The sequence below is a fragment of the Palaemon carinicauda genome, chromosome 24 (genome assembly GCF_036898095.1).
Source record: "Palaemon carinicauda isolate YSFRI2023 chromosome 24, ASM3689809v2, whole genome shotgun sequence".
Classification (NCBI taxonomy): Eukaryota; Metazoa; Arthropoda; class Malacostraca; order Decapoda; family Palaemonidae; genus Palaemon; species Palaemon carinicauda.
In genome coordinates, this window is record NC_090748.1 from 52808565 (window position 1) to 52822327 (window position 13763).

The 13763-nt window shown below is 52.6% G+C and overlaps 1 protein-coding gene and 1 pseudogene across 2 annotated transcripts in view; both read left to right on the forward strand.

Annotated features, from left to right (window-relative positions):
- Window positions 1-13763, forward strand: part of DMAP1 (DNA methyltransferase 1 associated protein 1) — a 240175-nt gene that overhangs the window by 50201 nt on the left and 176211 nt on the right. The window lies entirely within an intron of this gene.
- Window positions 5991-6109, forward strand: LOC137618560 (5S ribosomal RNA; annotated as a pseudogene).

Genomic DNA, 13763 nt, shown 5'->3' on the forward strand with positions numbered 1-13763 from the left:
ACTAACCATGTTCATTTAACACCAGGCATATTATTAGCATGGATTTTATTTCCTAAACCATCATAAATAGTTTTTTTCCGCTACGAGTAATGACTTTACCATAACGCAGCAGGTATGAAGCTAGCAAACAGTCGGGTTGCGTATGTTATAACGTGATATGGTTAATGAAAAAATTATGCTCATTTTATTTTACTTGGTATGGTATATTAATTGACATTAATAATAAACCGCAAAAATTTTTCTTAATTAAATCCACATTTTTTTTTCTCCAAGTTCGAACGCTAGTTTCGGTAACTCCAAACATTTTTACGGCTTGAACGTTATTTGTTTCAGCGGACAGCGGCTGCAATAACTTGAAGCTTGAATTTTGCTGTAAATTTTTTATATTTCTTGGTAGACATCTTGATGGGTTATGAGTAAATTCTTATTCATATATATTGTGAGGAAAAAAAATGATTAGCATAACGGGTAATTATAATCACCGTAATTACCTGCAATTACCGGTAATGGTAATTTGTTACTCAAAACGATGAACTAATTTTGTTTGCTACTTGTAGTGTTTGCTTGTTTTTGAAAGCTATTAGGCGATGATGATAATCGTCTGTTTGCAACTAAAGTGTTCGCTAGAAAATGTACGCTGAATACTCAATTGTTATTGTAAACAGATGTTAGTATTTAGGTGTTGTTCTGATTTGTTTTATACATTTGTTTGTTGCACTTAGGTATAACCCTTACTTTGTTGGTAATTATGGTATGCTGGAGATAAAAGACCTCTAGCCTACTGCCAAAATCAAGACTCGAACATTACATGAGGTATATGATGAATTCATGATTTTTCCGTAACCGAAATACAAACCACGCTATTTACATTGGGTTTACCTTTTAGCGTAGCTGAAATGGTGAGCCATTAGAATTTAACGAGGGTGTATTACCCCCGCGCTAGTTAGCGGGGGGGTAGGGGAGTGGTAGCTAGCTACCCCTCCTCCCCCTCACACACCGGTGAAGCTCACTTTCACTTTTGGCTCGGACTGGGACAGATGTCTCTGTCTTTGTCCTCGCTTGGCAGCCATTGTTTTGTCTTTACTTAATCACTTACTTTTCTTTTACTCAATATATAAGTAAACATTTTTTAATGTTTGTATATATATTTGAGTATAGAAATCAGTAAGTTTCCTTTTCAGAGATTTGTGCTTGTGTGTGTAGTGAACGATATCTCCGTGGAGCCCTCGGCAGTTTAGGCCACCACGGTGTAATTTTATGGGTCGCGATCGAGTTTGACTTCGGTCTTTCTCTCTCTCTCTCTCTTGAGGTCATTCACCCTTTTACTACATTACTACGCCTTTTGTAGCTTCCTTCCCGTGTGGGTTGGTTGCTACGCCGTACGTTTTGTCTCAATTAGTTTATGAATCTAATTGTATTTGTTAATTTTTCAGCTTTGTAGAACGATTCCTTTCGGGGTTTTTGTTCTTTCTTTAGTGTTCATTCTTTTTTAAATTACATAATTACATAGTTACATAATTATAATTGTTATAATTCTGTTTTGGTTACAGCTCTGAGCTCTCCTTCCGTGAGTGTAAGTGGTTGTGAGGGCACGTGCCTGTTGTGTAATTCTTGTTTTCCTTTCCCTTGGGATTCCTCTTCGGAGCCTTCCCGGGGGAAGGAATGTGTACTAATGATTTTTGTTTTATTTTTTTACAGTTACCGATCTACGCGTAGTTCGTTTCTGTAATATGGCAACGGTGTGAGCTGTCTTGTTGAGGCCTAGGGATTCGGCTGTTGCTGCCTCCCCTTTGGATTTTCGTCAGGGGCGTGTCTCCTTCTACTGGAAGTAGTCCCGTGACGATTGACAGCTCTCCAGTTCATTTTAGAACTCTCAGGAGGCTCGCCTCCTTGGGTGGGTAACTTTCCTTCCGAGGGAAGTTTTTCCTGTCCAGGCTTGAGTTTTTCCCCTTTTGGGGGGTTCTTCTCTTGCCTTTTTTTTCGTGCGACTATGCTCTTGGTGCTGAGCGGTCACACCTGCAGTTTTGCTCAAGGGGCTGGGCAACTGCAGGAACCCCTCTTCGGAGGATTGCTCCTTTTAGGTCACTGGCTGACCAGTCTCTTCTACGAAGTGTTTCTCTTTCGTTCGCGAGAGAGTACACTCATAGAGACTCCTCTTCGGAGGTTTCTTCTGCTGTTGTTGCTGTTGGACTCCTTCGCCGTAAGGCTCACCGTCCGCCTCGTCGTAAGGGCCTCCCATCTCCCTATAAGGGGGCTAAGAGGCGCCTTTTTGAATCTCCGTATGCAGCCTACAACTCCTTCTTCTTGATCATCCGCCCCTGGTGCAGATGGACAGCAGTCTGACCTCGTCTTCCGACGGGCAACGGTCTTCCCGACGGACAACGGTCTTCCGACGGACATCAGTCTCCCGGCGGACAGACAACTGTCTTCCGACGGACATCAGTCTCCCGGCGGACAGACAACTGTCTTCCGACGGACATCAGTCTCCCGGCGGACAGACAACTGTCTTCCGACGGACATCAGTCTCCCGACGGACAACGATCCCTTCGGGGCAAAGGGTTGCCTCCCACGGGGGTTCTTCCCTTGCGTGTCAGGGTTCCCCTGCGCGCCCTTCTGCTGTGTTCTCTCCTGCTCAGTGTTTGCGCACAGGCGCTCTCCTGCTCCTGCTCAGTGTTAGCGCACAGGCGCTCTCCTGCTCCTGCTCAGTGTTAGCGCACAGGCGCTCTCCTGCTCATCAGCGCTTTCCTGATCGCTAGCGCTCTCCTGTTCGCCAGCGCTCTCCTGTTCATCAGCGCTCTCCTGTTCGTCAGCGCTCTCATGATGATCATCTCTGCTGTTCCTGTTGGTTCCTGTTACGCGCCCACGTTCGCCCTCGCGATCTAGAACTTCGGTTCAGGTCTTTGTCAAGGACTCTTCTTCTACGCACAGGCTTCCACGCGTTGCCTTCTGCTCACCAGCGATCACCAGCTCGCCAGCGACCTTAGACGCGTCAACGTTCACCTGCTCGTCGCGATCTCCTACGCGTCAACGATCGCCATCGATCTGCCACGCGTGTCAGTTCCCCTGAACACCATCAGTAGCGATCTAGCGCTCGCCTGCTGTGGACCACGATTTCCGGTAGCTGAGTCTTGCCGTAGATCTTCCTCCTGCTCGCCAGCGCTCACCTTTACTTCTGTCCTTCTGTGCGCCAGCTTTCTTCAATCGCCAGCGCACATCTGCGCGCCCTTTTTTGCCACGCACCAATGGGCGCCAAGGTTTTTCTGACCGTCTAGGATCGCCTGATTAACAGCTTGCTTCAGCGCTCACCTTCCTGATGCACCTGCGCGCTAACCCTCACTAGTCTCTCTCTCGCGTTGGCAATCGCCTACACGCCCGCGCGATTCTTCACCTGCGCGCTAGCGTTTTGTTAACGCACCACCGCTCGCCAACGCGCCGTCGCTTGCCGACGCGCCATCGCTTGTCAACGCGCCTTCACTCTCCTTCGGGCTATCGCTCGCCAGAACGCGCCATCGCTCGTCAACGTGCCATTGCCCGCCTACGCGTCATCGGTCTCCCGACCGCCTGCGCTCACCCGCGCGACCGCACGCCCATGTGCCTGCATGCCTACGCTCATGCGCGACCGCGCACATGCTCTCCAAAGTTCGCCCGCGCGCGAACCAACGGTTCCATCACGCGGACGGACGGTGTTCCGCCGCGCGGACGGACGGTGTTCCGCCGCGCGGACGGACGGTGTTCCGCCGCGCGGACGGACGGTGTTCCGCCGCGCGGACGGACGGTGTTCCGCCGCGCGGACCGACGGTGTTCCGCCGCGCGGACCGACGGTGTTGCGCCGCGCGGACCGACGGTGTTGCGCCGCGCGGACCGACGGTGTTGCGCCGCGCGGACCGACGGTGTTGCGCCGCGCGGACCGACGGTGTTGCGCCGCGCGGACCGACGGTGTTGCGCCGCGCGGACCGACGGTGTTGCGCCGCGCGGACCGACGGTGTTGCGCCGCGCGGACCGACGGTGTTGCGCCGCGCGGACCGACGGTGTTGCGCCGCGCGGACCGACGGTGTTGCGCCGCGCGGACCGACGGTGTTGCGCCGCGCGGACCGACGGTGTTGCGCCGCGCGGACCGACGGTGTTGCGCCGCGCGGACCGACGGTGTTGCGCCGCGCGGACCGACGGTGTTGCGCCGCGCGGACCGACGGTGTTGCGCCGCGCGGACCGACGGTGTTCCGTCGCGCGAACGTCGGCTTAATTCCTGCAGTATTCATTGCTCGCCTATGGGTTATCACTCGCCGACCACCAGCTCTCGCCATTTCTACCACGCTCGCCCTCCTTCTGCGCTCCTTCGCTCACCTTCGTTTGCGTTCCTGCGTGCCCACGCATGGGCGCTTCCACGTTCGCCCACGCGCAACCATTGATTTACCATCACGCGAGCGCCAGGGCGATTGCGACCGCGATTCCCATTGGGGTTTCGCAGCATGGCCAGCCTGGCGAGTCTTCTGGAGCGTATTTCCAGAACACGGCCTCACCCCGTAAACGCAGAGCATGGCACATGCAAGAATAGGAAGAATCTTAAGGGAGGTCTGAGCATCATTCTTCTTTCCAGAACCTGGGTTAGCCCTTCCCTGTCATTCCCTGGAAGGGTTTTTGGCGGGGGGCTTTCCGTACGAGATTTCTCCATCGGCCAAGGGGTGACTGGTTTACCCCTTCCTCTTCTCCATCTCGTGAAAGGGGCTTACCAGGTCCTTTCCCTCCTCGGTTGCGACCCGAGGTTTTGTTCAAGGAAGCTACAGGAAGGTCATGGGTACTTTTCGGGCTCAAGCACCTTGGCTTTTCATCGTCAAGTTCGAACTTGCGGGCAAGCTCGATGTTGGACCATCTGGACGCAATGACCGAGGGCTTCCTTTCGGGTGTCTCATCCGTGGATGTCGACAACCTCAGACATCCATCCATCCTTGAGAAGAGTTTGTTTGTGCCCAAGGACAGAGACATAGACAGCGGCTGGGCGGAGGAAGTCGACTTCCGTTTTCACTCCTCCAAGGCGCTTTCTTCCAGACCCTGCAGGGCTCCAGCACCTCTTTCTTTCAGCCACATCGATCTAAGTTATTGAACCGGCTACGACAACTGAGACAAGGTTTTCATTTGCAGTTCCCTCCTATCAGGAACAGGTGGCATGGGAGGCTCTCCCGGGGGGGCATAGTCCTAGAGGGAGCGGCAGAGTTCACGAACTCTAGGATTGGCACCCCCTCCTTGCAGGTTTCACGCTGGGAGGATACCTAAGGTTACTCATCCGGATGACAGCTTCCCGATGCCCATTCCTGCACGATCTCTGTGATCAGCCAAGGATATCGCGCCTGCCGTCTCTGTCAGCGAATTCAGTGTCTCTGAACCTCTATGCCATAGGGTCGGCAAGAGTTTGCCCGTTTGGGCAGAATGATCCATGCCTTAGGAGAAGGTCCTCCATAGGATCGTCGACGGCTTCACCCCCGGCTTCTTCAGTCGATCCTTTCTTGTAAGGAAGTATCTGAGACGGGAGTTCCGTAGTCGACCTCTCAGCCCTGATGAAGTTTGTCGAACAAACTTCGTCCAGCGTGGAACAGCAGAATCGATCAGACTGGTAACGAGGCGACAGGACTCCTTAGGCCCTGGATCGGAAGGACGGGTATTCTCAGTTTCCATTCCATCCATCTTCCAGGAAGCTCGTGGAATTCAGCCTAGGCTACAGGTATTCCTGCTTAGGATGCAGTGTGGCGATCCCGCCGTGGCATCGCAGGTTTTTTTCCCAAGAGAACTCTCCCTGCTTTCCTCATGGCCGCTCTGGTGCAGGCTTCCGCCTCCTTCGCCTTTTGGAGGTCTGGTCAACTCCGGTAGGCTCGGGTTCGACCTTCTTCAGCGACGGGACAAGCTTCCGGATGCTTACCATGAGTGGGGGTTCATGGTATTTTGCTAGGAGCCTTCTCTTCTTCTGCCTCAACATCTGGAGCATCTAGCCATGATATTGAGTCAACGGCCTTACCACGTTGGAAACCCCGCTTCTCGTCCGTCCAGCGAGGTTAAGCAACGTCGGTTCTGGTCGGTACTTGGATGGGTGACCGCCTGGGGACGCCAGATTCTGTTGCCACCTCCTCCGAGCCTTCCCTTCAGTTGACTGTGGCAAGGCTGAGGAGAGTCGCAGTACCAGTTCTCAGTCAAGCAGAGCTTTCAGCCCTACCTTGGAACGTTTCCTAGTTCTCTTTTCCTCATTGTCCCGTCTAAAGTTCCGAACGGTCGCTTCAGGATAAGTTCCCTGTGAGGCGGCCCAAGTTCCGGTGGTTTCAAAGCAACGATTAACCGGACTTTCTGGCCCCTATGGGACCAGCGGAACGATTAGACCTGCAATGGGTGTTGACCTATGGAACCTCATGATGGGAGTGGATATTCTCGTCCTTTCCCCACATTTTTTATGCTGTTCTCGGACTCGTCAAAGAAAAGGGGGGGCCGCATGTTCTGGTCCAGGCCTACGGTCAGGACCTGAAGGGTACCTCCCCATCATTCAGGCAGGCTTAGGGGCCGTAGTCTGGCCCCTCTATAGATCCTACAGCTCCTGCCTGGGCGCTCCGTGCACGTCGACTTCATGGTTCTGGCGTGTTTGAACCAGCAGGGGACGCATTTTTACACCTTCGCATCTTGCAGTAGAGATACTGAGATGATTTGAGATACTCTCAATACCACCGTCGGCTCTCTCATTCCGGGCAGAGGAATGTTCTCTCCGACTATCCGAGCAGAGCCTCGTAGAGAGAGTGTACCTGGGGGTCTTTGGCCTTGAGTAACCAGCAAGTCCTGGTCTGGGGGACTTGATCGCGACAGCTTGGAACCTCAAGCTTCCGCTGTTCTTCCCCCCAGTCTCAGACCCCGAGACTCTGGCAAGATGCATTCCGGTGATGGTGGGACAACATCGATGCCTGCGTCTTCCCTCCTTTGTTGTCTGTTGAGAATAGGTCTCAACAAGACCAGGTTGTCTGTCAACCTTTCAATGGCCCTGAGAGCTCCACTGGGACTATGTGCAGAACGGTTTCCGGACCCTCTGCTTCTCCTGACGGAACTCCCGGGAGAGCTTCTCCCACGGCACAGGCTACTCAAACAACCACGAGCCGGGGCGTCGCTTCGGCTTCATGCCTGGAGACACTACGCCTCCTCCTCAAGAAGAGACAACCCGCTACAGTCGCGGGACGGAGGTCGCGTCATCTGCGATAGTCATCCGCAGGGGTCTTCCAGGCGAAGTGGAGAGTCTTCGGTAGTTGGTGTCGTGGGCGATATACCTCTTCCCTTGAGGCCTCTTCTCCAGCAATAATGATCTTATTGCCTTTCGGCGGGAGGAAACTCCTTTCTGCTCTCGGCAATGAAGCCTGTCGCTCAACCTTTCCCTGACCTTCAGGCTTAAAGGAATAACTTTTTCCTTCCCGCTGGACCTTTCCTCGCTCATGCGAAGCTGCGAACGTCCCTGCCCTAGTCGGAGTGAGACCTCCAACTTGGAGCATGGCTCGGACTTTTTAGTCCCTTAAGAGATCTTCTCAAGACCCTTTACGTCAGGCCTCTGATCGTATTCCGTCTTGGGGCTCCTGCTCACTCTGGCCGCGGCCAGTGTGTAAGCAATCTTCTTGGTCTCGTACGACTCCGCCCTTTCTAAGGAATGGGGGAAGACAATATTCAGGTTCGCTCCTGAGTTGTTGGCTAGACTCAGAATCTTGGGGTCCCGGCCCTTCGGTCCAATTCCTTCAAGATTTCGAGTCACCATTCTGTATCTGATGTCCCAAAACCTTCTCCTTCTTGCCAGTAAAGGAATCGAGAGGTTAGCTTTGGGAACAGCTGCAGTTTGTCCTCAGTTGCAGCCGGTTTGGGAGCACAAGAAGGACACGGGGGGGAGTCACCAGTATACCTCTTCAGCTCGGACTCAAGGACATTCATCTCGACCTGACTCCAGACCCTCCCCCGTCACGTCGCCCTACAGCACGATGTCGGATACATCGCAACGTCCCTCACCTTCGAGTAATACTACTCTGTGACGTAGGTGCTACAAGCTGGAGTCTGGAAGCGTCTAATGACCTTCGCAGCCCGCTTCCTGCAGGGCGTGACCCACAGGAGTTTCGATACGTTTTCTATCGCTCTGTGGTGGCTACACAACAGCTGGTCTAACCTCAGGCTCCTTTTTGGACAGGTAGCAGAAGGTGGAGGGCATTGTTATCAGGTTTTAGTCTGCATGAACGAAAGAAGTATGTCTGGCCCTTACTACTTTCTTCATCATCCCCTCTACTGGGAAGCAGCATCCTGGTCTCTGCATAGCTGACCTCAAACCTCTGCAGGTAAACCATGCTTCCTTGTGTTCCGAGTATTGAGTCAATACTGTCGCGTCCCCCATACCCTGACGAGGTGGTATTGGGAACGTCCTAACCCAGAGTTCCTTCTGGAACTCCAGGTCAACTGCCTAGGACGGGTCACACTTCTTCCTTCACACACAAGCTTATGTAGGCCACACGGTTCCTTGCGGAGCAAGGAACTTGTGAGGTGCAGGGACTCCTTTTCTCGAGTGCGACTCACTCGGATTCTGAGTCCCCGGGTAAAGCCAAAGCCAGTATGGCTGGGGACTTTCCACCCTACCTAAGGGGTAAGTCACCCAATGTAAATAGCGTGGTTTGTATTTCGGTTACAGAACAAATGACAAATTCGGAGATAATTTGTATTTTTCCTAACCATACAAACCTTAGCTATTTACACATATTTGCCCGCCAGCCCTGTCCCCCAAGACAAGTCCTACCTCTAAGTGAAAGTGAGCTTCACCGGTGTGTGAGGGGGTGGAGGGGTAGCTAGCTACCACTCCCCTACCCCCCCCCCCCGCTAACTAGCGCGGGGGTAATACACCCTCGTTAAATTCTAATGGCTCGCCATTTCAGCTAGGCTAAAAGGTAAACCCAATGTAAATAGCTAAGGTTTGTATGGTTAGGAAAAATACAAATTATCTTCGAATTTGTCATTTTTGAAGGCAAAATAGGAGGGTCAAACATTACACGAAGTCGAACATTACACGAGTATATACGGTACTTGGGGATGGTGTTGGATTCCCGACTAGTGAGAGCTTTTCCGTCGGAAGAGCGGTTGAACAACCTGGAACAGATCCTCCAGCCTTTCCTTTCGGGACAACCCAGGAGAGCCAAGGACTGGCAGAGGTTGATAGGGCACCTAGTGTCATTAGAGAAACTGGTTCCCCAAGGGAGGCTCAGACTCAGGAGCGTCCAATGGAACCTGAAGGGGCTCTGGAGCCAAGTGGACTCGCCCTACAAGTTAATTCCCATCCTGTCGGAGACAATACACTCCCTGGAGTGGTGGCTATGTCGGTCGAATACCCTCATGGGGATGCCCTTCGCAACCGAGCCTCCCGAGATGCTTCTCTTCACAGACGCCTCCAAAGAGGGCTGGGGAGCACATCTCTTCAACGAGTCAACGAGAGGAACTTGGACGGACGAAGAGAAAGGTCAACACATCAACGTCCTAGAGATGAAGGCAGTACGAGAAGCGTGCCTACAGTTCGTAGATCTTCTGAGGGGAAACACAGTGGCGTTAATGTGCGACAACGCCACTGTAGTAGCGTACATAAAGAAACACGGAGGTCTAAAATCGAAGGAGTTGTGCGATCTCGCGTTGGAGATCCTGAATTGGGCCGAGTCAGAACAGATCGTGATTTCAGCAAGGTTCATTCCAGGCAAAAGGAATGTCCTAGCCGACGGGCTCAGCAGGATGGGACAAGTAGTGGGTACCGAGTGGTCCCTCCTCCCAGAAGTAGCCAGATTCATCATTCACAAATGGGGCTCGCCGGTGATGGATCTCTTTGCAACCAGGCTGAACGCACAACTCCCCGTATTCTGTTCTCCTGTCCCAGACCCAAAAGCGGCGTTGGAAGATGCTTTTCAACACAAATGGGACAACCTCGACGTGTACGCTTTTCTCCCCTTCGCGTTGATCAGGCAAGTGCTCAACAGAGTTCAGGCAGCTCGAAACTTAAAGATGACTTTGGTAGCGCCCTGGTGGCCGGAGAGGGAGTGGTTCGCGGATCTAAGAGACCTGGCATGTCTTCCCCCGTGGCCTCTGCCCGACAGACCAGACCTACTCCGGCAGCCACACTTCCAAAGGTTCCACGACAATCCTCAGTCTCTTCGCCTTCACGCCTGGAGACTATCGAGCGACTCCTGAGGAAGGAAGGATATTCGGCAGGTACAGCAGAAAAGATGTCACGTTATCTGAGACGATCTTCAGCAGCGGTCTACCAGGCAAAATGGGCTACTTTTACGAAGTGGTGTGCCTCAAAGAACATCAAGCCTCTAAAAGCCTCGGTCCCGGATATTGCGGATTTTCTAGTGCATCTCAGAGACGAGGTGGGCATGTCAATACCGGCCATTAAAGGAGTCCGCACGGCCTTGGGCCAAGTCTTCCTTCTGAAGGGCATTGATCTGGGCTCCTCTAGGCACATCTCTATGCTCATCAGGAGCTTCGAACAAGCATGCCCTCCTCAAGCCTCCAGGGTACCACAGTGGGATGTGGCAAGGGTATTGAAGATGCTAAGTGGACTGCCGTTCGAACCCCTGAAGGACATAGTGGACAGGGATCTCACTCTCAAGACAGTCTTCTTGTTGGCCTTGGCCTCTGCTAAGAGAGTAGGAGAAATCCATGGGTTTTCCCACGAAATCTCTCATTCGAAGGGGTGGCGGGAGATCTCCTTCAAGTTCGTCCCTTCTTTTGTATAGCGAAGACAGAATCCAGTGGTCTGGGACCCTAAGTTCGAGGGCTTTTCAATGCCGGCTATTCCTCGGACAGAGAATTCAGAAGATTTGAAGTTGTGCCCCGTCCGAGCCGTGAGGAAATACCTTGAGAGGACGGCTCACCTCCGCCCTGGTATCAAAAATCTTTTCGTCTCTACGGGTGTAAAGAAGAAGCAGGTATCTAAGAATACCATCTCCTTTTGGCTGAGACAGGTTATTGTCAGGGCCTGTAACGATGCGGGCCTGCCCCTGACAAGTAATCCCAGGCCCCATGACATTAGGGGTCTAAGTACATCTCTGGCTTTTGAGAGGAACATGGCAGTGGGCCAGATCCTTAGAGCAGGCACCTGGTCGAACCAGTCGACCTTCACAACGCATTACCTCGAGGATTGCTTGAGGAGGTCTTTAGACGGTTTCTCTATTGGGACAGTCATCTCCGCGCTCCAAGCGATTTAACGGTGTAGCCCCAGGTACAATCGTGGGTAGCAAAACCAAGAGACACAGGTTCGTTCCCTTTCACCCTTGTCCCTTTTTCCTTTCCCTACTCTGAGATAGCCCCAGATACGACCCGAAAAAGACATGTCTCCACAACTTCGCCACAGGACTCAGCATCATGGAATTTTTTTTTTTAAAGGGTGAGTACTTAGACACTAACATGAGCTCTTTGTGTAGTTTTCCCTACATTTCGTTTTCCAGATATATATATTGCAACCTAGTTCCCATCTAGGTTCCTGGACGTCCGGTTAGCTTGGTCTAGGGTTCAGGAAGACACTCCCACCTCCTAAAGTGTAAGTCTCCTAAGAAAGTAGTTCAAGGTAAGTCTCTGTGTTGGAACAAATCACAAATTTTAAGTAATTTGTATTTTTCCTAACATACTTACTGAGAACTACTTTCGGGTAATGGCCCTCCCTACCTTCCCCGAGTGCCTTACTGACCTTAAGACCTTTTGTACCATCCAGGAACTTACTGAGGAGCGAGACCCAAGCTAACGCCGACCTGGCTCGTGACTAGCCTCAGGGCACGTTCTCCTTACGTCTGAGTTAGTCCCCACAGAAAACGGAAGTAGGGTAGACTGCACAAAACTCTGGTCGGTTGAGAGGAGATTCCAGGTACCTCCTAAGAAAGTAGTTCCCGGTAAGTATGTTAGGAAAAATACAAATTACTTAAAATTTGTGATGTGGGATATTTTGGAAGTAATAGTGATCAAAGGTGTGGGGGTTTGTTATTGTTTACATCCCGCCACAACGATCTTCTAGCGCCAACGATCTTCAAGCGCCAACGATCTTCTTACGCGCGCAAGCGCCGACGATCTTTTTCGCGCGTGGGTACCGATGGTCTCCCGCGCGCACCGATGGTCTTTCGCTCGCACCAACAAACCCCTACGCACTGCAGCACGCTCCAACATTCTGGTCCGCACGGGCTCTTCATTCTGATCCTGCACATCAATATGATTCCTGCGCACTCTATGAAGTCTCGCCCGCACCCGCGGGCGTGCGAGCGTTTTCAGCAGTCTCCCGCGCGCAAGCCCAGGGTATTCCCGCGCGCCTGCATCAGCGCTTCGACAGTCTCTCGCGCGCGACCCCCGGGTATTCCCCATCGCGCGAGCGCCTGTCCGCTCCCTAGCCCAATCACCAATACCCTCCCCCGCGCGGTAAGGGTGCCATCGCCACATTCCCCCCCCCCCAAGCACAGAACAGCGAGCTTGCTTGTGGGGGGGGTTTCCAGAAAGGCCCAGGGACATGCCTTCCTTATCTTTTTACAGGCGACTTCCCCTCCAGAGGGAGTATCTGACAGCGCAGCCGTCAGCCAGCAGCCTGGTTTGGGACTCTAATCAGAGCGGTAGCACAGGCTTTTAAGCTGTTCTCTCTGAGTTGAGCCACAAATCCTTGGCTACATCCACTCCCCCAATGAGGAAAAGAGGAGTTTTGGTCGAGGTAGCTTCTACGAGGACGTAGCTGTCTCCTCGTAAGTCTTCGAGGCAGGCACTCTCCCCCCTCAGACTTTTCTCCCTCACCTTCAGACGAAGTTTTCCCGCCCTCAGGAGAGTCGCGAGAGGTGAGACGTTCCCCAATCACACCATTAAGGGAAACCCCACCTCGCACGGTAAAGTCTTCTCGAATAGGGGTGGAGAAGAGCCTGCCTCTGCTGTGGTTGGAGTCCTGCATCCCTCCCGAGAGGGATTCAAAGGACTCCAAGACAGTAACAGGAGTCCCCTAGCACCAAAATCTACAGGCTCAGACATTCTTTTGTTATGGGAACGAACCTGTTTGAGCCTAAGGACGTGAACAGGCGGCTGAGAGGTGTAGGAAGTCAACAAGACTCCCTCCTATATGGGGCTTTGACATTCAAGCCCTATAAACCTCCAGCACCTCAGCAACCACGTCCCACCAAAACAACGGCAGCTAAGACAGTGGGGTCTAAGCCCTTTCCGGTCAAGGACAAGAAAGGCAATTAGTCCCCCAGGGGAGGGAAGAATCCTAGAAGGAGCAGCCGAGGCCGCAAACGCTAGGATTGGCAGTTCCCCTGCATGTCCGCCAGTGGCGGGATACCTACAAGGTTGCGCAGACAGGTTGCGGCAACTCAGGGCCGTTTCCTGGACGATTTCCGTAATCAGTCAGGGATATCGCGTCCTGTTCACAACACCTCTACCTCCCCTGAGGACGAATCCGGTGTCATTTAGCACCCTGTGGGCAGAGGCCTAGATTAAAGCAAACTCCGGTCAGCATGGAGACCGCAGACACAGTCAGTCTTGCAGTAAACCGCAAGACTTCTTGTGTATACTGGATCTGAAGGACGCGTACTTCCAGATCCCAGTCCATCCGTCTTCAAGCAAGTACATAGGATTCAGCATAGACAACAAGGAGTACCAGTTCAAGGTGCCGTGTTTCGGTCTCTCCACAGCACCACAGGGTTTCACCAGAGTTTTTACCCGAATATCTTTGTGGGCACTCAGGATCGGCTTCCGTCTCCTCCGTTATCTGGATGACG